At 38.2% G+C, this 25,186-nt stretch overlaps 1 protein-coding gene and 1 long non-coding RNA gene across 13 annotated transcripts in view; one reads left to right on the forward strand and one right to left on the reverse strand.

Annotated features, from left to right (window-relative positions):
• Positions 1-9,509, reverse strand: part of LOC112660569 (uncharacterized) — a 43,517-nt gene extending 34,008 nt beyond the window's left edge. For 6 of the 7 annotated variants that reach the window (XR_003137069.3, XR_007404375.1, XR_003137068.3 and 3 more), the window contains exons 1-2: positions 1,093-9,509; positions 412-613 (exon numbers count right to left, since the gene is read on the reverse strand). This is a non-coding gene — a long non-coding RNA (uncharacterized LOC112660569). The remainder of the gene's footprint in view (positions 1-411; positions 614-1,092) is intronic. The other variant, XR_003137072.3, reaches the window with a different exon arrangement.
• PHC2 (polyhomeotic homolog 2) overlaps positions 1-25,186 on the forward strand; it is a 123,434-nt gene that overhangs the window by 9,397 nt on the left and 88,851 nt on the right. The gene's annotated exons all lie outside the window — the stretch shown is intronic.

The following is a 25,186-nucleotide window of genomic DNA, read 5'->3' on the forward strand; positions in this document are numbered from 1 at the left end:
TTGGGAATCATATAAGACAGGGGATGTCTTACTGGGGTGGGCCTGTCATATGTTGAGCCCCAAATTCTGTCTCTGATAATGATAACAGGAGATAGTTGGAGGGAATCTTATAGTTGCCATTCATGATGGGATCTTCTGATTAAAGGGATGGACCCCCCCCCAAAAAAAATAAAGGGATGGACCCTCCCATCCCTAACTGTCTTAGTGTCCTGTGTCTTGTTCACTCAAGGATTTAAGCTCTACTTCTATTTTGGGTCTTTAAAATCTCTTCATTTATTCAACATTTTTAAAAGTTCTGTGTCCCCTTGCTAGTAGCTAGGGATGCAAAGATGACTAGAAGCCAATCCTGGCACCCCAGAAGTTTATAAAAGAAAAATGACATGAAAACATGAATTATAGTATTATACTCACTGCAATTAATAGGTGTGTGGACAAGGTGTTTTGAAAGCTTAGGGAAGGGCAGCCCTGGTGGCCGCTGGTGGCGCAGTGGTTTAGCGCCACCTGCAGCCCAGGGCCTGATCCTGGAGACCCGGGATCGAGTCCCACGTCGGGCTCCCTGCATGGAGCCTGCTTCTCCCTCTGCCTGTGTCTCTGCCTCTCTCTCTCTGTGTCTCTATGAATAAATAAATAAATTCTTTTAAAAAAAATTGAAAGCTTAGGGGAGGGATCACTTAGTTCTGCTTAGAAAAGTCACTGTCTAAAGAAAGTGACATTTGAGATAATTACAGAAGGATAGAGAGTTCTCAGGCACATAGTGTGGCTCAGACAGAAGGAGCAGCATGTGCCAAGGTGGGGTGTCTGTGTGTGGCAGAGCAAGTATACATGGGGAGTTGCAAATCATCTGACATGACCGGAGCATAGCATACGAGGAGGGTAGTGGCAGAAAACAAGACTAAAAAGTAGGCCAGGAGCAAACACAAAAGGCTTGGCTGCCCAAGCTAAGGAATCCAGACCCATTGTTGGAGGCCCTGGAGAACTGTCAAAGTACTGGAGCAGTGATGGGGTCAGAGCTGCAGTACAGAGTTGTTTGGACCAGATTAAGACTGGACACACAGTCATGGTCAGAAGGGCACCACTAGTGTGACTTCTTACCTCCTGCCAGTATTTTTACTACTGAATCTGTGCACTTCTTCTTTCAGTCCAGACTGATCATCGCCGTGCCAGGTACAGAGCTAACCACTGGAAATCCCAAAACAAACAACACACTACCTGTGCCTCGGACTTGCTGGCAGGGTCTTGTTTGTCCTAAATAAAAGCTTGCTTGAGTTTTTCAGCTCTCCTGTCCACCTTCCACTTTACCTCAGTCCCAGGTCTGGTGTTTCGTGCTTGAAGATGAGCTGGTTTGTGTTGGCCTTGTCTGTGCTCATTATGATGTCACTGTCCTCATCATAACTCACTTCTCTCAACCTTCCTTTTTCCTAAGTGCAGAGTTCTCATCATTTAATGAATTTCTGTGGAGAGGGAATCTATTACATCCCCCCTTTTAGACTTTTGCTATTTAAATTCTTCATTTTGTCTCGTTTCCCCAGACATCAGGCATTCTACCTTAGTGCTCTTAGTCATATGGTAAATGCTTTGGGCTCTACTTCCTGTCCTTTACTGGTTTACAGAGTCTTTACTCTCTTCATTCTTCTTTTTTCTTATCCCAAGGATACAGTTACCAGAATTTCAGACTGCATTATTTTCTGGGCTTTTTCTATGTGGTGTTAATACCTTTCAACCATGAGATCACCGGCCCCAAAGGAAAAACTCCCCCCACTCTGAAAATAAGGAAATTGAAGACGAGAGGGTATTTCTACTATGATAGGAGAGCAGATAGTGTTTTATTAGAAATAGTGTTTAGTACATCATAATAAGTTGTGATTATGATTTATGGAGCAGCTATTATATAGACTAATTGTCATGCTAGAACTTTATATGAATTCTTACTTAAACCTCACAGCAACTCTGCAGGGTACAAACTTATTACTTCTATTTTACAGATGAAGAGACAGGCTCAAAGGGGTGAAATGATTTGTCCAGGTCACATCACTAATACATATAGTGTCAGCTTTCAAACTCAGGCCTGATTCTAGAAGTGAATTTCTTCACTACTGTGGAGTACAGGGTAAAATAAAGATGCAGGGTCTGAGTGGAGGTACCTGTGGTTATTAAGAGTGAGCCCGTTGTTTTCAATCTTTAGTGACAACTGCCATTGTCAAATCTAGTTCTTGGTTCTTACCAGCTATTTTATTTTATTTTATTTTATTTTATTTTATTTTATTTTATTTTATTTATTTTTATTTATGATAGTCACACAGAGAGAGAGAGAGAGAGAGAGAGAGAGGCAGAGACATAGGCAGAGGGAGAAGCAGGCTCCATGCACCGGGAGCCCGATGTGGGATTCGACCCCAGGTCTCCAGGATCGCGCCTTGGGCCAAAGGCAGGTGCCAAACCGCTGCACCACCCAGGGATCCCTTACCAGCTATTTTAATAAGCTATTTTTATTTGGATCGTAAGAAGGCACAGTAAGTTTCTAGTAGTATTGCTCCCCCAAAGTTTGTGATGTTTGTCTTAAAATTTTGAGGATTTGCGTTTGTATGTTAGCCCTTAGAGATGTTGCAATTCATTATGGATGCAATGCTCACAGTTTGGGGACCTACCTGCAGGTGAAAAGCTTGTGTGTTGGCATATTCTAACAGGTTTGTTGTAGAGAGAGCTAAATGGCCTTTTAAAAAATGTTACGGAGTCCAAAATAGTGGAGAAGTAGGAGACCTACTATCAGCTAGATAGCTATTAAATCATTTTGAATACCTGTGGACTCAACTGGAACTCTCAGAAAAGTATAGCTGCAACTCTACAAGGAGAAAAGTGACTACTTTTCTGCAAGGTAGAAGATGCAGAGAAGTGAATCCTAGGCGATATATGGGAAGATAAACTGCAAGGAGGCCTCCATCAACCACTACTGGAAAATGATATAGCAGTGGAGCACAAAATCAGAACTTTTAGAAGTCTGCTCCGGGGAGGAACAGTCCCTGCCTGAAAGGTGCTCAGGCAGTGAAGTGGGAGCAGAATCGTAGGTGGGACAGTGTGGACTCAGGATCCCCAGGGTCACAGACCGAGGGGGAGGGTGCTGTGTGCAGCAGAGTTCCCAAGCATCAGAGCGGGGAAACCGGCTCCAATCAGCGAGCCAGGAGTGGGGTCTCAGCTCAGGGTTGCCAGAAACCTCTAACTCCTGCACAGTCAGCAGGACTGCTCTCCGAACAAGGGCCCAGCAAGCAGCAGAACCGGCGAGATCCCCTTTTTCCACTGGGAGGAGTGGTGAATGCAAGCCGCAGGAGTTGGCAGGGTTTGGGGACTCGAAAAGGGGTCCTGTGCCTGACATAGAAACCCTCAGTCACAAGCTGGGGGAGCATAGAGTGTAGACAGTGGCCAGGGAGACAGGACAGATTGACTACTTTTCCCTGAGGGCACACTGAGGAGGGGCCCCAAGCTCTCCACTCGAGGGCTGGAGATTGGGAAGCCGCCATTTTCACTCTCATTCTCTAAAGTTGCATGGAAAGCCTACAGGGAATATTACTTAGCCTGCCCCTGGCAAGGGCATTACAGCTCTGCTTGGGGCAAAAGACTCTTGAGAATCAGTGCAACAGGCCCCTCCCCCAGAAGATGAGCAAGAACATCCAGACAAGACCAAGTTTACCAATCATTGAGAACTGCAAAACTCCAGCACTAGGGGACTATAGCATATAGAATTCATGGGTTTTCCCCAGTGATTCTTTAGTCTTTCAATTTTATTTTATTTTATTTTTAAATATTTTATTTATTTATTCATGAGAGAGAGAGAGAAAGAGGCAGAGGGAGAAGCAGGCTCCATGCAGGGAGCCTGACATGGGACTCGACCCCGGGTCTCCAGGATCACATCCTGGACTGAAGGTGGCACTAAACCACTGAGCTACCAGGGCTGCCCTAGTCTTTCTTTTTTTTTTTATTTATTTTATTTTATTTTTTTTTTTTTATGATAGTCACAGAGAGAGAGAGAGAGAGAGGCAGAGACATAGACAGAGGGAGAAGCAGGCTCCATGCACCGGGAGCCCGACGTGGGATTCGATCACGGGTCTCCAGGATCACGCCCTGGGCCAAAGGCAGGCGCCAAACCGCTGAGCCACCCAGGGATCCCTGCCCTAGTCTTTCAATTTTAATTTTTTTCTTTCCTTTTTCAACCAATTTCTTATTTTATCAATTCGATTTTTATTTTTTAAAGATTTTTTTTATTTATTCATGAGAGAGACAGAGAAAGAGAGAGAGGCAGAGACACAGGCAGAGGGAGAAGCAGGCTCCATTCCATGCAGGGAGCCTGATGTGGGACTCAATCTCAGGTCTCCAGGACCACACCCTGGGCTGAAGGCAGCACTAAACTGCTGAGCCACCCAGGCTGCCCTCAATTCGATTTTTTTTTAAGATTTATTTATTTATTCAGAGAGAGAGAGAGAGAGAGGCAGAGACACAAGCAGGCTCCATGTAAGAAACCTGACGTGGGACTCGATCCCAGGTCTCCAGGATCACACCCTGGGCTGCAGGCGGCACTTAACTGCTGCGCCACCAGGGCTGCCCCCTCAATTCAATTTTTAAAATCTTTTTTAATTTTCATTTTTTACAGTTACATTCTATCCTTTCATTGTTTTTAATTTTTTTGTACATATATATGTTTTTCTTTCATCACAATTTTGGGATCTAGTTTTCTAATAAACAGACCAAAATACACACAAGATCCAGTGTATTGCTCTATTCTGTTTGAATGTCTGATATATTCTCTCTCTCTCTCTCTCTTTCAGTTTTGGGTCTTTTCTGATTTGTTTACTATATATTTCTCTGGGGTCATTGTTGCCATTTTGGTATTTTGTTCTCTTGTTCATCTATCCTTTTCTAGACAGAATGACCAGATGGAAAAACTCACCTCAAAAAAGAACAAAAGGCACTACTGACTGCCAGGAACCTAATTAGTATGGATATAAGTAACATGTCAGAACTAGAATTCAGAGTAACAATTATAAAGATACTAGTTGGGCTTGAAAAAAGCATAGAAGACACTAGAGAATCCCTTACTGGAGAAATAAAAGAACTAAAATCTAATCAAGTCAAAATAAAGAGGATATTCATGAGATGCAATAAAAAATGGAGGCTCTAACTGCTAGGATAAATGAAGCAGAAGAATTAGTGACATATCAAGAAGACAAAATGATGGAGAAAAAAGAAGCTGAGAAAAAGAGATAAACTACTGGATCACAAGCGCAGAGTTTAAGAGATAAGTGATAGCATAAAGCGAAACAATATTAGAATAATTGGGATCCCAGAATAAGAGGAAAGAGAGGGGCAGAAGATATATTGAAGCAAGTTATGGTGGAAAACTTCCCTAATCTGGGAAAAGAAACAGGCATCCAAGTCCAGGAGGCACAGAGAACCTCCCCCCAAAATCAATAAAAATAGGTCAACACCTTGACATATAATAGTGAAGCTTGCAAATCTCGGGGACAAAGAAAATTCTGAAAGCAGCTCAGGTCAAGAGGTTCATAACTTACAAGGGTAGAAACAGTAGAGTGGCAGCAGACCTGTCCACAGAGACCTGGCAGGCCAGAAAAGACTGGCCTGATATATTCAGGATGCTAAACAAGAAAAATATGCAACAAAGAATAATTTATCCAGCTAGGATGCCATTCAAAATAGAAGGAGAGATAAAAAGCTTCTAGAACAAACAGAAACAAAAAGAATTTGTGATCACTAAACCAGCCCTACAAAAAACTATTAAAAGGGATCCTTTAAGCAAGGAGAGAGCCCAAAAGTAACATAGACCAGATAGGAACAGAGACAATATAAAGAAACAGTGACTTTACAGATAATACAATGGCACTAAATTCATATCCTTCAATAGTTACTCTGAATGTAAATGTCTTTCACCCAATCAAAGGCACAGGGTATAAAATTGGCTTTAAAAAGTAAGACCCACCAATATGCTGTCTGCAAGAGATTCATTTTGACCCAAAGACACCTCCAGATTTAAAGTGAGGGGGTAAAAAAAATAAATAAATGAAAATTAAAATATAAAAAAAAATAAAGTGAGGGGGTAGAAAACCACTTATCATGCTAATGGACATCAAAAGAAAGCTGGGGGGATCCCTGGGTGGCGCAGCGGTTTGGCACCTGCCTTTGGCCCAGGGCGCGATCCTGGAGACCCAGGATCAAGTCCCACGTCGGGCTCCCGGTGCATGGAGCCTGCTTCTCCCTCTGCCTGTGTCTCTGCCTCTCTCTCTCTCTCTCTCTCTCTCTCTCTCTCTCTGTGTGACTATCATAAATAAATAAAAATTAAAAAAAAGAAAGCTGGGGTGCCAATCCTTATATCAGACAAATTAAATTTTAAACCAAAGACTGTAATATGAGATGAGGAAGGAAGCTATATCATAATTAAAGGGGCTATCCAATAAGAAGATCTAACTATTGTAAATATTTATGCCCCTGACATGGGAGCAGCCAATCATATAAGCCAATTAATAACAGAATTAAAGAAACACCTTGATAATAATATAATAGTAGGGGACTTTAACAACCCACTCACTGCAATGGATAGGTTATCAAGGAGGAAGATCAAGGAGGAAATTAGGGCTTATATTCAGAACATTCCGTCCTAAAGCAAGAGAATACACATTCTTCTCAAGTACACATGAAACATTCTCCAGAAGAGATCACATACTGTGTCACAAATTAGGTCTTAACTGGTACCAAAAAATTGGGGTCATTCCCTGTATATTTTTAGACCACAGTGCATCGAAAGAAAAAAGACTCAAAAGCATAAACGAAAAAGAGATCACAACCAACACCAAAGAAATAACAATTATAAGAACATTATGAGCAATGATATACCAACAAATTAGGCAAACTGGGAGAAATGAATGCATTCCTAGAGATGTATAAACTACCAAAACTGAAACAGAAAGAACTAGAAAACCCAAACAGACCCATAACCAGCAAGGAAATTGAAACAGAACTCAAAAATCTCCCAACAAACAAGAGCCCAGGGCCAGATGGCTTCCCAGGGCAATTCTACCAAACATTTAAAGAAGAATTAATACCTATTTTTCTGAAGCTGTTTCAGGAAATAGAAATGGAAGGAAAACTTCCAAACACTTTCTATGAGACCAAAATTACCTTGGTCCCCCAAACCAGAAAAAGACCACACCAAAAAGGAGAATTACAGACCAATATCCCTGATGAACATGGATGCAAAAATTCTCACCAAAATACTAGCCAGTGGGACCCAACAATACATTAAAAGGATTATTCACCACAACCAAGTGGGATTTATGCCTGGGCTGCAAGGCTGGTTCAATATCTACAAATCAATCAATGTGATACACTACGTTAATAATAATAAAAAAAAAGGGCATAAGTTGTATGATCCTCAATAGATACTGAAAAACCATTTGACAAAGTATAGCATCCTTTCTTGATTAAAACTCTTCATGTGTAGGGATAGAGGGAACATACCTCAATATCATAAAAGCCATATATGAAAAGCTCACAGCATATATCCTTCTTAATGGGGGAAAACAGTGCTTTTCCCCTAAGGTCAGGAACACAGCAGGGATGTCCACTATTATTGCTGCTGTTCAACATAGTACTAGATGTCCTAGCCTCAGCAAACAGACAACAAAAAGAAATAAAAGCTTTCTGAAATGGTAAAGAAGTCAAACTTTCGCTCTTTGCAGATAACATGATACTCTATGTGGAAAACCCAAAAGACTCCACCCTAAAATTGCTAGAACACATACAGCAATTCAGCAAAGTGGCAGGATATAAAATCAATGCACAGAAATCAGTTGCATTTCTATACACTAACAATGAGACAGAAGAGAGAAATTAAAGAGTCAGACTCATAAACAATTGCACCCAAACCCAGAAGATACCTAGGAATAAACCTAACCAAAGAGGTAAAGGATCTGTACCCAAAAAACTATAGAACACTCATGAAAGACATTGAGGAAGACACAAAGTGATGGAAAAATAGTCCATGCTCATAGATTGAAAGAACAAATACTATTAAAATGTCTTTGCTACCTAGATCAATCTATATGTCCAATGCAATCTCTATCAAAATACCATCAACTTTTTTCACAGAGCTGGAACAAATAATCCTAAAATTTGTATATAACCAGAAAAGACCCCAAATAGCCAAAGGAATATTGAAAAAGAAAACCAAAGCTGGTGGCATCATAATTCTGAACTTCAACCTCTATTACAAAGCTGTAATTATGAAGACAGTATGATACTGGCACAAAAACAGACACATAGATTTGGAGCAGAAGAGAGAACCCAGAAATGGGCCCTCAACTCTATGGTCAACTAATCTTTGGCAAAGTAGGAAAGAATATCCAATGGAAAAAAGTCAGTCTCTTCAACAAATGGTGTTGGGAAAATTGGACAGCCTTATGCAGAAGAATGAAACTGGACCTTTCAGTACACTATACACAACAATAGACTCAAAATGGATGAAAGACCTAAATGTGAGACAGGAAGCCATCAAAATCTAGAGGAGAACATAGGCAGCAACCTCTTTGCGGCTGCAGCAACTTTCTACTAGACATATCTCTAAAGGCAAGGGAAAGAAAGGCAAAAATGAACTATTGGGGCTTCATCAAAATAAAAAGCTTTTGCTCAGCAAAGGAAACAGTTGACAAAACCAAAAGACAACTGACAATCTGATAAAGGGCTAGTATCCAAAATATATAAAGAACTTATCAAACAACACCCAAAGAACAAATAATCCAATCAAGAAATGGGCAGAACATGCTCACTTCGGCAGCACATATACTAAGAAATGGGCAGAAGACGTGAACAGACATTTCTCCAAAGAAGACATACAAATGGCCAACAGACATATGAAAAAATGCTCAACATCACTTGGTCTCAGGGAAATACAAATCAAAACCACAATGAGATACCTACCGCCTCACACCAGTCAGAATGGCTAGAATGAACAAGTCAGGAAATTTCAGATGTTGGTGAGGATATGGAGATATGGGAACCCTCTTGCACTATTGGTGGGAATGCAAACTGATGCAACCCCTCTGGAAAACAATATGGAGATTCCTCAAAAAGTTGAAAATAGAGCTACCCTACAACCCAGCAATTGCACTACTGGTTATTTACCCCAAAATACAAATCTAGTGATCTGAAGGGGCACCTGCATCCCAGTGTTTATAGCAACAATGTCCACAATAGCCTAACTGTGGAAAGAACCCAGATGTCCATTGGCAGATGAATGGATAAAGAAGATGTGGTATATATACAATACAATACTACTCAGCCATCAAAAAAAAAAAAAAAAAAAAGAAATCTTGCCATTTCCAATAGCATGGATGGAACTAGAGGGTATTATACTAAGTGAAATAAGTTAGAGAAATATAATTATATGATCTCACTCATGTGGAATTTAAGAAACAAATAGGATCATAGGGGATGGGAGGAAAAAATAAAACAAGACAAAATTAGGGAGACAAACCATAAGAGACTATTAATCATAGGAAACAAACTGAAGGTTGCTGGAGGGGAAAGGGGTAGGGAATGGGGTAATTAGGTGATGAACATTAAGGAGGGCATATATGTAATGAGCACTGGGTATTATATAAGACTGTTGAATCACTGACCTCTACCTTTAAAACCAATAATACATTTTATGTTAATTAATTGGATTTAAATAAAATTTTTTTTTTTTGGATTAATAAATTTTAAAAATGTTTTATATGTTATAATTTCCACACAAGATCAGTCTACCCCAGGGATGAGTATAATAGGTTGAATCATGGCTATCCAAAGATAATTAGGTCCTAATCCCTGGAACCTGTAAATGTTACCTTATAAAAGAAAAGGGATCTTTATAGATGTGATTAAGTTAAGGATCTTAACGTGGAGATTGTCCTGAGTATCTGGGTTGACCCTAAATCCAACCACAAATGTCATTCTAAGAGGCAGAGGGTGATTTGACACACAGAGAGGAGGAGGCAATGTAAACCCAGAGGCAGCGATTAGAGGGGTGCAACCACAAGCCAAGGAATGTTGGCAGCCACCAGAACTCAGGAGTCCAGGAGTGGATTCTCAAAAATCTCCAGGAGAATGCAGCTTTGCCATCCCTTTGATTTCAGCTCAATGAGACTGGTGTTGAAATCCTAATCTCCAGGACTATGAAAGTATAAATTTCTGTTTTAAACCAGGAAGTTTGTGGTGATTTTTTATTCCAGCCAGAGGGAACTAATACAGTGAGAATGGTCACTTCTTGTACTGCTTCATTAATTTTGAGGACATATATCATGACTTAATAAAGGTGGCAACCAACTAATATAGCATGAATAATAGTGATTTTGACAAACACTTGTGTATTACTCACTATGTGCTAGGTACTATTATGAGCCTTTGAAATGTATTTATTCATTCAATTTTCATAACAGCCACACATGGGGAGTTCTATTACTATGTCCACTCTAAAATGAGGACATTGAAATACAGAGAAGTTAGTTAACCTGGCCAAAATTATGTAACTAGTAAGTAGTGGGGCTAGGACCTGAACCCAGGCGGTCTGGTTCCAAGTGTTCATGCTATGAAACACTATCCCATATGGGGGTTTGCACTTGGGTGGCATTCAACAAAGGACACAGTGACACTGTTAGTGTCAGTCCTCTGGCCACTTTCTCTCTTCGTTTTTTCTGCTGTGTTCACTGAATTTGTCTTCTTCCATTTGTTCTTTATTTTTAATGTCTTTTCTCTGTTTTGTTTTTTCTTTTTATAATTGCCTTGTGTGGTTTTGGTATCAGTAATTAGGTAAGAATTTCCTTTTTCTATTTTCTGGAAGAGTTTATAGAACATTGGTTTTATTTCTTTTTTGAATCTTTAGTAGAAATCACCAGTAAAATCACTGGGCCTGGCATTTTCTCTATGGAAAGGTTTTATAGCAAGAGTTCATGTTCTTTAATAGATAAAGGACTATCCAAGCGATATCTTGAGTGAGCTCCAAAAGCTTGTGTCTTTCCAAGGATTTGTCTATTTCATCTAAGTTATTTATTGACTGTAGGATCCTTTCAATGTCTGTAGGATCTTTCATTCTTATTATTGATAATTTGTGTCTTCTCTTTTTTCCCCTCTGACCAATCTGAATAGATTTTCACCAATTTTATTGACTTTTTTTCACAGAACCACCTTTTCATTTCAAGTTTTCTCTATACTTTTTTTGCATTCTATTTCATTGATTTCCATTCTCATCTTTATTATTTCCTTCCTTATGTTACATTTTATTTGCTCTTTTTTTTCTAGCTTCTTAAGGTAGAAGCTGAGATTAATGATTTGAGATCCTTTTTTTTCTAATACAGATGGTTTTAATGCTATAAAATTTCCTCTAAGTATGGCTTTAGCTATATCCCATAAATATTGATAATGTAACATTTTTATTTTCATTCAGTTCAAAATATCTTTTACTTTCCCTTGTGATTTCTTCTTTGACCCATAAGCTATTTTGAAGTATGCTGTTTTCTTTCCACATATTTAGGATTTTCCCAATAGCTTTATGTTATAGATTCAAGTATAATTTTGTTATGCTCAGAAAATATAGTTTGCATGATTTTATTTATTTTTATTTATTTTATTTTTTTTTTAGTTTGCATGATTTTAATTCTTTTAAATTTATTAAGACTTGGAGCAGCCCGGGTGGCTCAGTGGTTTAGCACCGCCTTCAGCCCAGGGCCTGATCCTGGAGACCTGGGATTGAGTCTCACATCAGGCTCCCCACATGGAGCCTGCTTCCCCTCTGTCTGTGTCTCTGCCTCTCTCTCTGTGTCTCTCCTGAATAAAGAAATAAAATATTTTTAAAAAATTTATTAAGACTTTTTAATGATGCAAAATATATATTCTGTTGTTATTGGGTAGAGTGATATAGATATATAATATCAGATTAGTATTGTTGTTCAAGTCTTTTACATCTTTTTTTTTTTAATTTTTTATTTATTTATGATAGTCACAGAGAGAGAGAGAGGCGCAGAGACACAGGCAGAGGGAGAAGCAGGCTCCATGCACCGGGAGCCCGATGCGGGATTCGATCCCAGGTCTCCAGGATCGCGCCCTGGGCCAAAGGCAGGCGCTAAACCGCTGCGCCACCTAGGGATCAGTCTTTTACATCTTTATTAATTTTTCTATCTACTTGTTTTATCAGTTACTAAGAGAAAAGAATGGAAACTTATAACTGTAATTGTAAATTTATCTTTTCCTCTTTTTGGTTCTATCCATTTTGCTTTTTGTGTTTTAAAACTCTGATGCTGGGAATCCCTGGGTGGCTCAGTGGTTTAGCGCCTGCCTTTGGCCCAGGGCGCGATCCTGGAGTCCCGGGATCAAGTCCCAGTTCGGGCTCCTGGCATGGAGCCTGCTTCTCCCTCCTCCTGTGTCTCTGCCTCTCTCTCTCTCTCTCTCTCTCTCTATGTCTACCATAAATAAATAAATAAAATCTTAAAAAAAAAAAAAACTCTGATGATGAGTGCATACACATTTATGATTGTATATCCTCTTGACTCCTTTATTACTATGAAATGATCTTCTTTTTTCCTGGTAATATTCCTTGTTCTGAAGTCTACTTTACCCAATGTTGATGTGGTCAGTATAGCTTTCTTATGGTTATTATTTGCATGGTATATCTTTTCCATCCTTTTACTTTTAACCTATATGTATCTTTATTTTTAAAGTGTGTTTTCTTATAGAATGCATTTAGTTGAGTCTTGCTTTTTAATCCAATATGAAAGTTTCTGCTTTTTAATTGAGATGTTCACAACTAGCATTTATTATAATTATCGATATGGTTGGATATAAATAGCCCATCTTTCTGTTTGTTTTCTATTTGTCTTGTTTTTTTTCCTTTTATTTTCTTTGTCCAATTTTGGATTATTCAAGTTTTTTTATTTATAACTTTATCTTCATTATTGGCTTATTGCCTATATCTTTGTTCCATCCTTTTAAAAAAACAACAACAACAATTTTATTTATTTAAGAGAGAGAGCACAAATGGGGAGGCACAGAGGGAGAAGCAGACTCCCCATGGAGCAGAGAGCCCAATGTGGGGCATGATCTCAGAACTCTGGGAACATTACCTGAACTGAAGGCAGATGCTTAACTGACTTGAGCCACCCAGGTGCCCCCATTTTATTCTTTTTTATAATTGCTTTCATGGTTATAATATACATCTTTAATTTATCCTCATTTATCTTCAAATAATATTGTATCACTTCATGTACAGTAAGAACTTTAAAAGCATATACTTCTATTTCTCCCCTCCTTTGTGCTGTCATCATATATTTTATTTAATGTTATTGTTTTTAATTTAGATAGTTATCTTTTAAACATATTGAGAAAACATGACTTTTGTGTTTATCCACTTTTGGAGATTCTTTTTATTCCTTTGTGTTTCCATCTTTTATCAATATCTTTTAGCCCAAAGAACTTCCTTTACATTTTTGGTAGTACAGGGATGCTAGAACTAATTATTTATGTGTTTTTCTCTTTGAAAAGTTTTATTTTATCTTCACTTTGAGAGATCTTTTTACTGAGTAAAGAATTCTAGGTTGACAGGCCTTTTTTTTCTAATACTCTAAAGATAACTATCCATTGGCCACTGGTTTGAATCATTTATGATAAAAAATTTGCTGTAATTCTTATCTTTGGTCCTCAGTAATATGTCTTTTTCCCTCTGGCTACTTTTAATATTCTCTTTTTATCACTTAAGCAATTTGATTGTGATATTTTTTGGAACCATTTTCTTATCATTTGTCCTGTTTGTATTTGCACTCATTGGATCTGTGGGTTTATAGTTTTTATCAAGTTTGGAAAATGTTTAGCCCTTATTTCTTCAAATATTTTTTCCTGTCCCCTTCTTCCTTAGATCTCTTTTCCTTCTAGAACTCCAAATTCATGAATGTTAGATTGCTCGATATTGTCCCACCATTCACTGATGGTCTGTTCATTTTTATTTTGTCTTTTGTTCCTCTGCTTCATTTTGCATAGTTTCTAAGGCTGTGTCTTCAAGCTCACTGATCTTTTCTTTTGAAGTTCCCAATCTATTTTATTTTATTTATTTTATTTTTTATTTTTTTTTGTTTTTTTTTCCCCCAATCTATTTTTAAATCTAATTTAGCATATTTTAAATTCAGGTATTATATTTTAGTCTCTAAATGTTTAACATCTTTTTTCTCAAAATCTTCTCTTCATTTTTCTCTTGAACATGTGGAATGTATTTGTTAAAGATATTTTAATATTCTTCTCTGCTAGTTCTTTCATTCCTGTTATTTCTAGGCATGTTTTTATTTATATTATTTTCTCTTAATTAACAAGTTTCTTTACATGCCTGGAAATTTCTAATTGAATAGTGGGATATTGTGTGTTTTATATTCTTGGTTGCTATATTTTGTTATGGAATGTACTTAAATTGCCTGTAATCAGTTTGATCCTCTCAGGAACTGCTTTTATGCTTTGTTATGGGGGTCTAGAGCAGCCTTTATTCTAGAACTAATTTAGCTCCTACTACTATAGCAATACCCTTTGAGGATTCTATCTAATTTCTTGTATATTACAAGGTCATTCTACTCTGATTGATGTGAACACAAACTATTTCCAGTCCTGTGTGAACTCTGGGAATTGTTCTGCTTACTCTTTTACAATAGTCTTGTGTAGTTTCCTCTCATACATGTACAAATCTGTGCTCAGCCAAAGACTCCAGAGAGGCTTGTCTATAGATGGAACTGTGGAGTGTGTACCCTCCTTCCCCTCCTCTCTGTGCCACACCATACTCTCTGGATTTCTATGCCACAAATTCTAGTCACTTGCATCCCCCTCCTCACTCCCCACCCCCCCCCCCCCCGCCCCCCAGCTCTAGTCTCAGTCTCCTTAACTCAATGAACTCTGTTTGGGCTCACCATCTTTATACTACATCCTGGAAACTGCCTTCAGGCAGTAAGCTAATACAATCATAGGGCTCATTTTGTTTTCTCTTTTTTTCAGAAATCATTGGCCTGCATTGTCTATCAACCAATGTCTGAAAAACGTTGCTTAATATATTTTCCCCAGTGTTTTGTTGTTTCAGGCAGGAAGGTAAATGTGATCCCTGTTTCTCTAATTTTTGTTTATAAGAGAGGGAGCATGCAAATGGGGGAGGAAGTGAGGAGGAGCAGAGGAAGAGACAGAATCTTAAGCAGACTCCATGCCCCACATGGGGTTCAATCTCCTGAACCTGAGATCATGCATGACCTGAGCCAAAATCAAGTCAGACACTTAAGGAACTGAGCCACCCAGGTGCCATCTCCTATTTTTTAAGTGAAAGTCTCTAACATATTTTCTAGGGACTTTACATGTTGATAGTAGGTTCCTTTCTTTAAAGAAATTTGGGGGATGCCTGGGTGGCTCAGCAGTTAAGCATCTGCCTTCAGCTCAGGGTGTGATCCTGGAATCCTGGGATCGAGTCCCACATCGGGCTCCCTGTATGGAGCCTACTTCTCCCTCTGCCTGTGTCTCTGCCTCTCTCTCTCTCTCTCTGTCTCTCTCATGAATAAATAAATACAATCTTAAAAAAAAAAAGATAAAAAAAAGAAACTTGGGTCACTTCAGATATGGCTTTTGAATAGTTAAAAATTAGATCTGCATTTAAAGTAATAGTCATACATCTAGATAAATCAAAATAGGGTTTAAGAGGTTTAAAGACTAATTCATTGTTGTTAGAATGGCAGGGAGTCAAAAAGGAATTTCAAAATAGGGCTAAAGCTATCCAGATGGTGATTTACTGAGGTTCCATGGTTGTACAAGGCCATATCCAGTTACTGAGTCTTGGCTCTAAGCTTTTTAACTGCCTTACTATCTATTTAAATTCCTTCTTTGTTAATGTTTAGTTTATGCCTCATCCCAATATTCAAACAAGAGTGAAACACTCACAACCACTGAGATAAAGATCAAAACTGTAATGAGAGGATTGAAGAAAATGCCAACAGTGTTTGAACTGTGGAACCCTCCACCAACTACTGACTGTCTGACCCCAGAATTGATATTTTTGTTCATGTCCTTGCTGGCCACTCCAAAAACAAGTGAAGCCAATTACAACAATCTATCCTTGGGCTAGGTTATGGGGGCAATAAATCAACCTCAAGTAGTAACCTTGTGTGTGAGAGAGAGACAGAATATATGTGCAAGTATGCATGTGTACATTTTTAGCATCTTATATGTGCCAGGCATCCATTTAATATTTATAATAACCCTATGAATTTTGCTTTTAGGTATTACATACTAGGTAGTCAGTGAAAGAGCTGAGATCCAGAGATACCACATGACTTGTTCAAGTTCATGATACCATACCGCATTACCTTTAGTAGCACCATAATTCAGTTGTCAATAGACCATAAACACAACCTGGGGCCATTCATTTTGAATCATGTACTCTGGACCACAAGCGGTATTACAAGACAGGGTTGGAGAGATAATCAGTGTCTTTCATTAGCAAAAACCATTCCAAGTTCATAACCTACAGGCAGTGGATCAAAATAATAACACAGTGAGAACAGTACATTATTATCTATACAGGCCCATTTAACTAAAAAAGACTGATATACCCTCAATACCACACTCCATGTTGTTCAAAGGCAGACATCTCAGTTTTAAGTCATAGTTACTATGATTAGCAAAGTCTTTGTCTACAACTTTGTCTTTTAAACTTATGACCTTCATAAAGAACTTTCACATTTGAGATAGCTACCATGGAATGGTTTTTCTGTGGTTGCTTTCCAGCTGTGCCATGCAGTATAAGATTCCACATCAAAGTCATAATTTTATCTCCTTTGCTAGCTGTATCGTCCTTGATTTAGCTCATCACAATGAAGCTACCTCAAGTTCCTGCTATTTTTTTCTGCCTATGCTCTGTCTAGTGTTAGTGGATTGGCTGTATTTCAAGATTGTGGTATTCAATAGTAGGCTCAATAAATACTTGTTAATTTAGCAATTGTAGTTATCCTATTATTCATGTTGCTTCTGGTAAAACCTTGATTATAACTACCTAAAAATCCATACATAGAGTCCCTGATGATAACCCCAAGTTTCTTCAATAACGACATAAATGTCACTAGCCTTTACTTTGGCATGTGGTTACTTGGATATTAGGACCTAAGTTTTAAAGTCCACAACAGTTTTTTTTAATTCTGTTTTTAAATCTGCCAATAAATATCCTCTCCTTCATATACAAGGATGACGGTTCTAATGCATATCAGCACTCTCACTACTCTTTCTACTATTAGAGATGAGTTGTATGGAACTAGAGCATTTGCCATTCATCTGGGTAGGGCCTCGGTAGGGTACACATATCTGGATTCTATTAGTGAAGTTTTAGCCAGTGTGAAATGTGTTTACCATTAAAAGTTTAAATATGTAACTTTATTAGGCAATCAACCTTCATGCTTTGTACATATACAATGAAGATTCAGGATTCACATCTTGTTTTCTTTCTTCCTCTTCGCCAAAATTTAGGGTGAAGCTAGTGGTAATTCAATAGCATAGAAATAATGTTAGTGTTTGTGTGTATGTATATAGTAACACCTTGATTACAAAGTCGTCTTATAATAGTTAAGAGGAAGGATCTGTCTGTTATTGTATCTTGTGACTTTGATAAATTCACTTTAGTTCTAGTGGTTTTTTGGTAAATTCCTTTGGATGTTCTATAAACACAATTATGTCATCTGCAAAAAGGACAGGTTACTTTCATCCTTTCCAATCATTATGCTTTCCCCCCTGCCTTATCAAGAACCTCCACTATAATATTGAATTGTCATTCCCAGTTTTTAAAAAAATGTTTGTTTTATTTATTTATTCTCAGTTTTTTTTTTTTAAAGATTTTTATTTATTCATGAGAGACACAGAGAGAGAGAGAGAGGCAGAGACACAGGCAGAGGGAGAAGCAGGCTCCACGCAGGGAGCCTGACTTGGGACTCGATCCTGGGTCTCCAGGATCAGGCCCTGGGCTGAAGGCGGCGCTAAACCGCTGAGCCACCCAGGCTGCCCTCATTCTCAGTTTTGAAGGGGAAGCATTTGTTTTTTGTTTCATGGTTTTTGTTTCATGTCCTTTTTCATGCTGAGGAAGGTTTTTTCCCTATTCCTAGTTTGCTGAGAGTAGCTATGATTAAGTATTGAATTTTGTCAAATATTTTTTCCTTGTCTATAGGGATGATCAAGTGATCTTCTTTATTCTGTTAATACTTTGATTTGCAATGACTGATTTTCAAATGTTAGATTTTTTTTCTCAATATAACAAGGAAATAGAGATATTCCAGTATATATATATTGTTGAATTTGTTGGATTTCTGGCAAAATCTTCAGGTAGTTTAAAATCTCTAGGCTTGGGCAGCCCTGGTGGCGCAGTGGTTTAGCACCGCCTGCAGCCCGGGCTGTGATCCTGGAGACATGGGATCAAGTCCCGTGTCGGGCTTCCTGCATGGAGCCTGCTTCTTCCTCTGCTTGTGTCTCTGCCTCTCTCTCTCTCTGAATAAATAAATAAATAAATCTTTAATAAATAAATAAAATAAAATCTCTAGGCTTATTCCCTAGTCATCTCTCAATTATAAATCTATGCATTAAAGACATAATAACAATAATACACATTTTTTGGGGGAGAACGGGGATTATATCAAGTCTTCCTGATTTGTGATTTAAATATATTTTAGTAAAATCTGAACCAGCACAAACCTCTTACACTGACTTTTTTTTTTTTTTTTTTTTAATTTTTATTTATTTATGATAGGCACACAGTGAGAGAGAGAGAGGCAGAGACACAGGCAGAGGGAGAAGCAGGCTCCATGCACCGGGAGCCTGACGTGGGATTTGATCCTGGGTCTCCAGGATCGCGCCCTGGGCCAAAGGCAGGCGCTAAACCGCTGCGCCACCCAGGGATCCCTACACTGACTTTCTGACCATTTACTTCTCCCATAATGCATAGAAAAATAATCTTGATTCTTTTGAGGTGGTCCTTTTTAAATAAATGAATATATTAGATAATGAAACTAGTAAGTAATACATAATTGTTGAGAAGTATTTGTATATTTAGGGGATCCCTGGGTGGCGCAGCGGTTTGGCGCCTGCCTTTGGCCCAGGGCGCGATTCTGGAGACCCAGGATCGAATCCCACATCGGGCTCCCAGTGCATGGAGCCTGCTTCTCCCTCTGCCTGTGTCTCTGCCTCTCTCTCTCTCTCTCTGTGACTATCATAAATAAATAAAAAATTAAAAAAAAAAAAAGAAGTATTTGTATATTTAGAAACTATTTGGGAGGGGCATATGGGTGGCTCATTGGGTTAAGCACCTTCCTTTGATTCAGATTGTGATCCCAACGTCCTGGGATCAAGCCCCTTCTCCCTCTCCCCTGCCCCTCCGCCCCTGCTTTCTCTCTCTCTCTCCCTCTCTCTCTCCCTCTCTCTTTTACTTGTGTGTTTGCTCATTCTATCAAATAAATAAATAAAATCTTTAAATGAAGTTATTTTGGGTAATAATGATAATATGCAGAGTTTCCAGATGAACAAAGGCTTAGTTTTTCATTTGGTGATAAAGAAAAGGAAGATGGCCATAGTTGGTGCCTTGATTTATCATGCTTGTTATGTAACCACGACCATAATATAATGCTCATTCTCTTTACAGGAAAGCATTTTTATTGTTTGTTACTAGGTATTACTGGGCCTGTTTTATTATACTGACTGCTATTTTTGTAAAGAAGGCATTTAAATATAGTAAGAGTGATTCATTCCCCCCTATTACCACTTCCAGTTCTGCAAATGGAAATAGCACTAAAGGGGACATCAGCTGATTTAGTCTTCCACTGAGGTTCTATTTGCAGAGCCTATGATTGCTAAAGGCTTAGTCTGCCCATTACCTCAACAGACCTTTTGTACAAATAAAATTGAATCAAGCAGATGAGTGAATAAGTGTGTCTGGAACGCAGCCCTGCAATCTCACTGTCCTTCTTATGTGCATAGCTGCATTTCCCAGCCCTCTCTGCACATATACCGCCCCTGGGGTCAAACCTGATTAGGTGCCCTCATCATCTCTTTTACAGGATTGGCCTCTTCAGCTTCGAGAAGCAGCATGACCTGTTCCATTCAGCTGCTGCTCTCATCCCATTCTTTAGCTTCTTCTCTTATGTTCCCATGGAGTAAGGCTCTGGGCTTGTCCTGCACATGCCCCCTGAGCAAGTCATTCACAGAGACAGTCTGCTCTCTAAGGGGAAGCATTAGTCAGTGAGGAAAGAGATGACAGGTTGTACCAGCCAAAGGGGAAGAATAAGGCATATTAAAAATGACATTAGTGTAGTAATCCCATGGGGTCTTGAATTGAGCTTGTATGTTTTTCCTGGAAATTCCAGTTCATTCCAGGCATTCATTTTTTCTATAAAGATTTGGGGGCAGTTTTGATTTTCTCCATAACACAGAGACAATTAAGCAGCAGAGGCAATTAGGCCTCATTGACCAGCACTACACAGAACTACTAAATATACAATAGATATATCTAACAGGGAAAATGCATGAAGTTGTTATAATAATGACTTTCCTTTTGAATATTGTCTCAAAATATTTTTATTTAGTTTGCATGTGAGAGATAATATAATGTCATAAGGATAGCTTAAAATGGAGATTATTTGGTAGAAAACAATCATATTGTAAGTATACAACATTTTTTAAAGATGTGCTTATTTATTTGAGAGAGAGAGAGCATGGGGAGAGGCAGAGGGAGAAGGAGAGAGAAACTTTAGCAGACTTCTCTCTGAGCTTGAAGCCTGCCTTGGGGCTTGATCTCAAGACCTGGAGATCATGACATAAGTGAAAACCAAGAGTCAGTTGCTCAACCAGCTCTGCCACCCAGGGACCCCAGTATACCACATTATGTTACCAATTTATGTGGGTAAGTTTCTAACTATAAGCAATCAGTTCAGTTCAAGAAATACATATTATGAGTCATCTACCCACTGCTGATAGATGAATAATACTCTATTCTGGGTGGCCAAAAAGCTGAGAAAAGCTGTGTATAAACCAAGTGTGGAGAGAGCATGGAATTAGGAAAATACAGACTTCTCTACTAATCGGTGATAGATGGATTGAACCTAGAAATGGCTGGTCTACGGAGGCCAATTATATTTATCTATAGGGAAAGGAACTCTATTTTATAATCAGTTTTTTTAATGAGCAAAGCCAAGGAAAAACCACTGTTCTCCTATCACCCCAAAGTACTGCTATTAACATTTTCAGGTACTTCTAGATTTTATGAGTACATACATATTATTGATCATACCATATGTCTTCTTTCATAAATTATTTTTATCGTGTTGTGAACATTTTGTATCATTAAATAGAGTATTCTATTATATGAAGGTACATATTACTAATCCCCTTCTGATAGGATTTTAAGTTTTTTTATTTTCCCTATTATAATTATCATCCAGGTAGCTAAATCTTTGTGAACACCCATGAATATTTTTAAGACAAGTTCAGGAACATGCAATTAATGGATCAAAGTTGTATAAAATACAATGACTCTTGATGCATATATTTAAAATATTCCCCAATACATATATCTGTCAATGATGAGTATATAAGGAAAGTCTGACTTTAAAGATTTTTTAAAATATTTTTTTAAAGATTTAATTTATTTATTCATGAGAGACACAGAGAGAGAGAGAGGCAGAGACACAGGCAGAGGGAGAGGCAGGCTCCAAGCCGGGAGCCTGACGTGGGACCCAATCCCAGGTCTCCAGGATCAGGCCCGGGGCTGAAGGCGGTGCTAAACCACTGAGCCACCCAGGCTGCTCCTAATGATTTTTTTTAAGATTTTATTTATTTATTCATGAGAGACACAGGCAGAGGGAGGAGAAACAGTGGAAAATCTGACTTCTAAGTTGGACATAATTGAACAGTATCAAACTCTATATTTGTATTTATCTACTTGTAAATACTTGCACTCTGATTAAATCCTCAAAGTTGATACAGTTTTCATTAAAAAAACAGTAATTTTCATGGTTGTCAGTATGCAGCTAATGCCCTACCACAAGTAGGTGGGAGGTGAGGGAAGAGATGAATTCCTAAAAATCTAGTTCTCAGATGCCTTCAGGTCCCAGGTTGGTAATAAAGAAGACAAGAAGACTGGAATTTTATCATTTTTGTCCTAGGTCCTAGAGAAAAGGGGATACTCATTAAAAAACAAGAAAGATCTCAGATTACCTGGGTAGCTCAGTCAGGAAAGTGTCTAACTCTTTATTTCAGCTCAAGTCATGAGCTCAGGGTTGTGAGATTGTGCCCTGCATGGGGCTCTGTGCTGGGCATGGAGCCTGCTTAAGATTTTTTGTCTTCCCTTCTATCCCTCTCCCCTCCCTTATTCCCTCTCTCTAAAAACAAACAGAAGAAGCACCCCTATATCTTAGGGGGGACTGGCTGGTGCAATCAGTAGAACATGCAACTCTTGATCTTGAGGCTGTAATTTTGAGCTCCACATTGGGTTAAGAAATTACTTAAAAATAATAATCTCAAAAACAAAAATCTTTAGTGCTTACTGCCTAGTCAGGAGAGAGAGAACATACATCTATGTGAAGCAAACATTATGCAAATAATAAATTCACATAATTCAAATTGTTCTTTTTGGTTAATGTTTTAAGTATGTTATCCTAAGGTGCCCAGATGGCTTAGCTGGTTAAGCATCTGCCTTCAGCTCAGGTCACATGATCTCAGGGTCCTGGGATCAAGCCCCACATCCTGCTCCCTGCTCAGCAGGGAGTCTGCTTCTCCCTCTGCCCCTCCTCCTGCTCATGCTCTCTCTTGCTCACTCTCTCTCTCTCTCAAATAAATAAATAAAATCATAAATAAATAAATAAATAAATAAATAAATAAATAAATAAATGTTATCCCTTTTGCTTATAAACAATCTGACAGAACGTGACCAACTTGATTCCCTCCCTCCCCTGTTTAAAAGTCATCTGTTGGCTTACTATCATGCTTATGTTAGATGGTTGATAATTAGGACCATTGAGGAGGACTAGGAAAATTGAGAGAAATATTCTTTTTATATTTCTTAAGTATATCAAAGAGGTAACAAAATAGTAAGATAATACTGTGCTATTATCTAAGAACTCAGAAGGCAAGATGACCACTCAAAGCCTCTTTTTCTCTGAAGGAATTTGCTAGTCTGGAAGAAATACTTGTGAAATAAAACTGAGTGTTTGGTAGCCTTATAGGGCAAGGGAGACAGGAATCAAAACCTAACATTAAACCTAGGTAAGAAATCTAATAAACCATCCCCTTCTTTAAGCTAAGACCCTAAAGAGTTACACCTTCAGAGAGAGTAACCTGGAAGTAAACCTGCCTTGGAGCAGTTCAAATTTGTGTCACCTAGGTTGTTCATGGAACTGCAAACTTTTAATTTAGTCGAGAATGGTTCCATACTAGTAGTGTCTTGGGGTGCCTTGCAGAAACAAAGGAAAATCCTTTCTAGTGGATGGTGCCATTATCCTAGGATTCAAGTTAATTTTTAAAATAATTTTTTTCCAAATATAATGACCAGCAGACAAAGATAATAAAAAATAACGAGATACCCTGAATAACAACCAACAGAAACAACAGATAACACAAGTTCCCACAAAAACTTCAGATACTGCAATTATTACACAGATATTAAGACAGCTTTGCTGACTATATTTAAAGAGATTTTTAATTTTAATTTTAAATTTTTAAAAAAGATTTTATTTATTTATCCATGAGAGACACACAGAGAGAGAGGCACAGACACAAGCAGAGGGAGAGGCAGGCTCCATGCAGGGAGCCTGATGTGGGACTCGATCCCAGGTCTCCAGGATCACACCCTGGGCTGAATGCAGCGCTAAACCGCTGAGCCACCCGGGCTGCCCTAAAGAGGTTTTTTAATAAGCAAAAATATCTGGAGGAACAGAAATCTATAAAAAGCATTATAACAGATTTGAAAAAGAACTAAACAGAACTCCTAAAACTGAAAAATACAATAATAACCCAAATTAAGAACTCAGTGAACATATTTAGTAGAAGATTATACACAGCTGAGAAGAGAACTGAAAGATAGATCTGAGGAAATTATCCAGAATGCAGCAGAAGAGATAAAATGATAGAACATATCATCATAAGCTAGGACATTTGAAGAAGTGATGGCTAAGAGTGCCTCTGTTCCAAATTACTTCTTCACACCTTCTGGGGCTCTCATTAAAAGCATGTTAGGTCTTATTCTACCCTTCATGTTGCTTATCCTATCTTGAGATGGTATTTCTAGAGATAAAAGGTGTTACTTCAAAAGAATAAAGATTTTCATTTATCAGAAAGATAAAAGGATTTAAAAATTATATATGCACATGATAAAATGGCTCAAAATACATAAAGCCAAAAAAAATTGCAGAACTCTGAGGACAAAGATAATTTTACAATCAAGGTATCTTGTTTACTTTCTCTTGTGGTACTTGCTATAACAAACAGAAAAATAGTAAGAATATATAAGATTTGAATAACAACAAATTTCACTGATGCACATATATAGAACACTAAACCTAATAACTGCAGAATACATATTCTTTTCAAACACACATGGAGAATTATAAGAGCTGACCAGACCATACAGCTAGTCTCAACAAATTTACAGGATTAAAATCACATCATTTTATGCTCTCTGACCAGAGTGTAATTATATTAATCAATTAGATAAAAGTGACTGGAAACACATCATTTGCCCCAAACATTTAGAAATCAAGCAGCATACTTCTGTATAAACCATGGGTCAAAGAACAAATCACAGTACACAACAAAAATATTAACTGCATGATAATGAAAAATACTATATATAAGAACTTCTGAGGTGTAGATAAAGCTGGATTAGAAGGAATTTTATAGCTTTAAACTCATCCCTCTCAAGAAGTTAGAGGAAAAATAATGAAAATTAAACCTGAAGAATATAGAAGGAAGGACATAAGAAAGACAAGAATAGAAATTAGCGAAACAGAAAATATTCACAAAGTGGGACGCCTGGGTGGCTCATGAGTTGGAGTACCTGCCTTCGGCCCAGGGCATAATCCTGGAGTCCCAGGATTGAGTCCCACATCAGGTTCCCTGCATGGAGCCT

This window comes from Canis lupus, chromosome 2 (genome assembly GCF_003254725.2).
Source record: "Canis lupus dingo isolate Sandy chromosome 2, ASM325472v2, whole genome shotgun sequence".
NCBI lineage: Eukaryota > Metazoa > Chordata > Mammalia > Carnivora > Canidae > Canis > Canis lupus.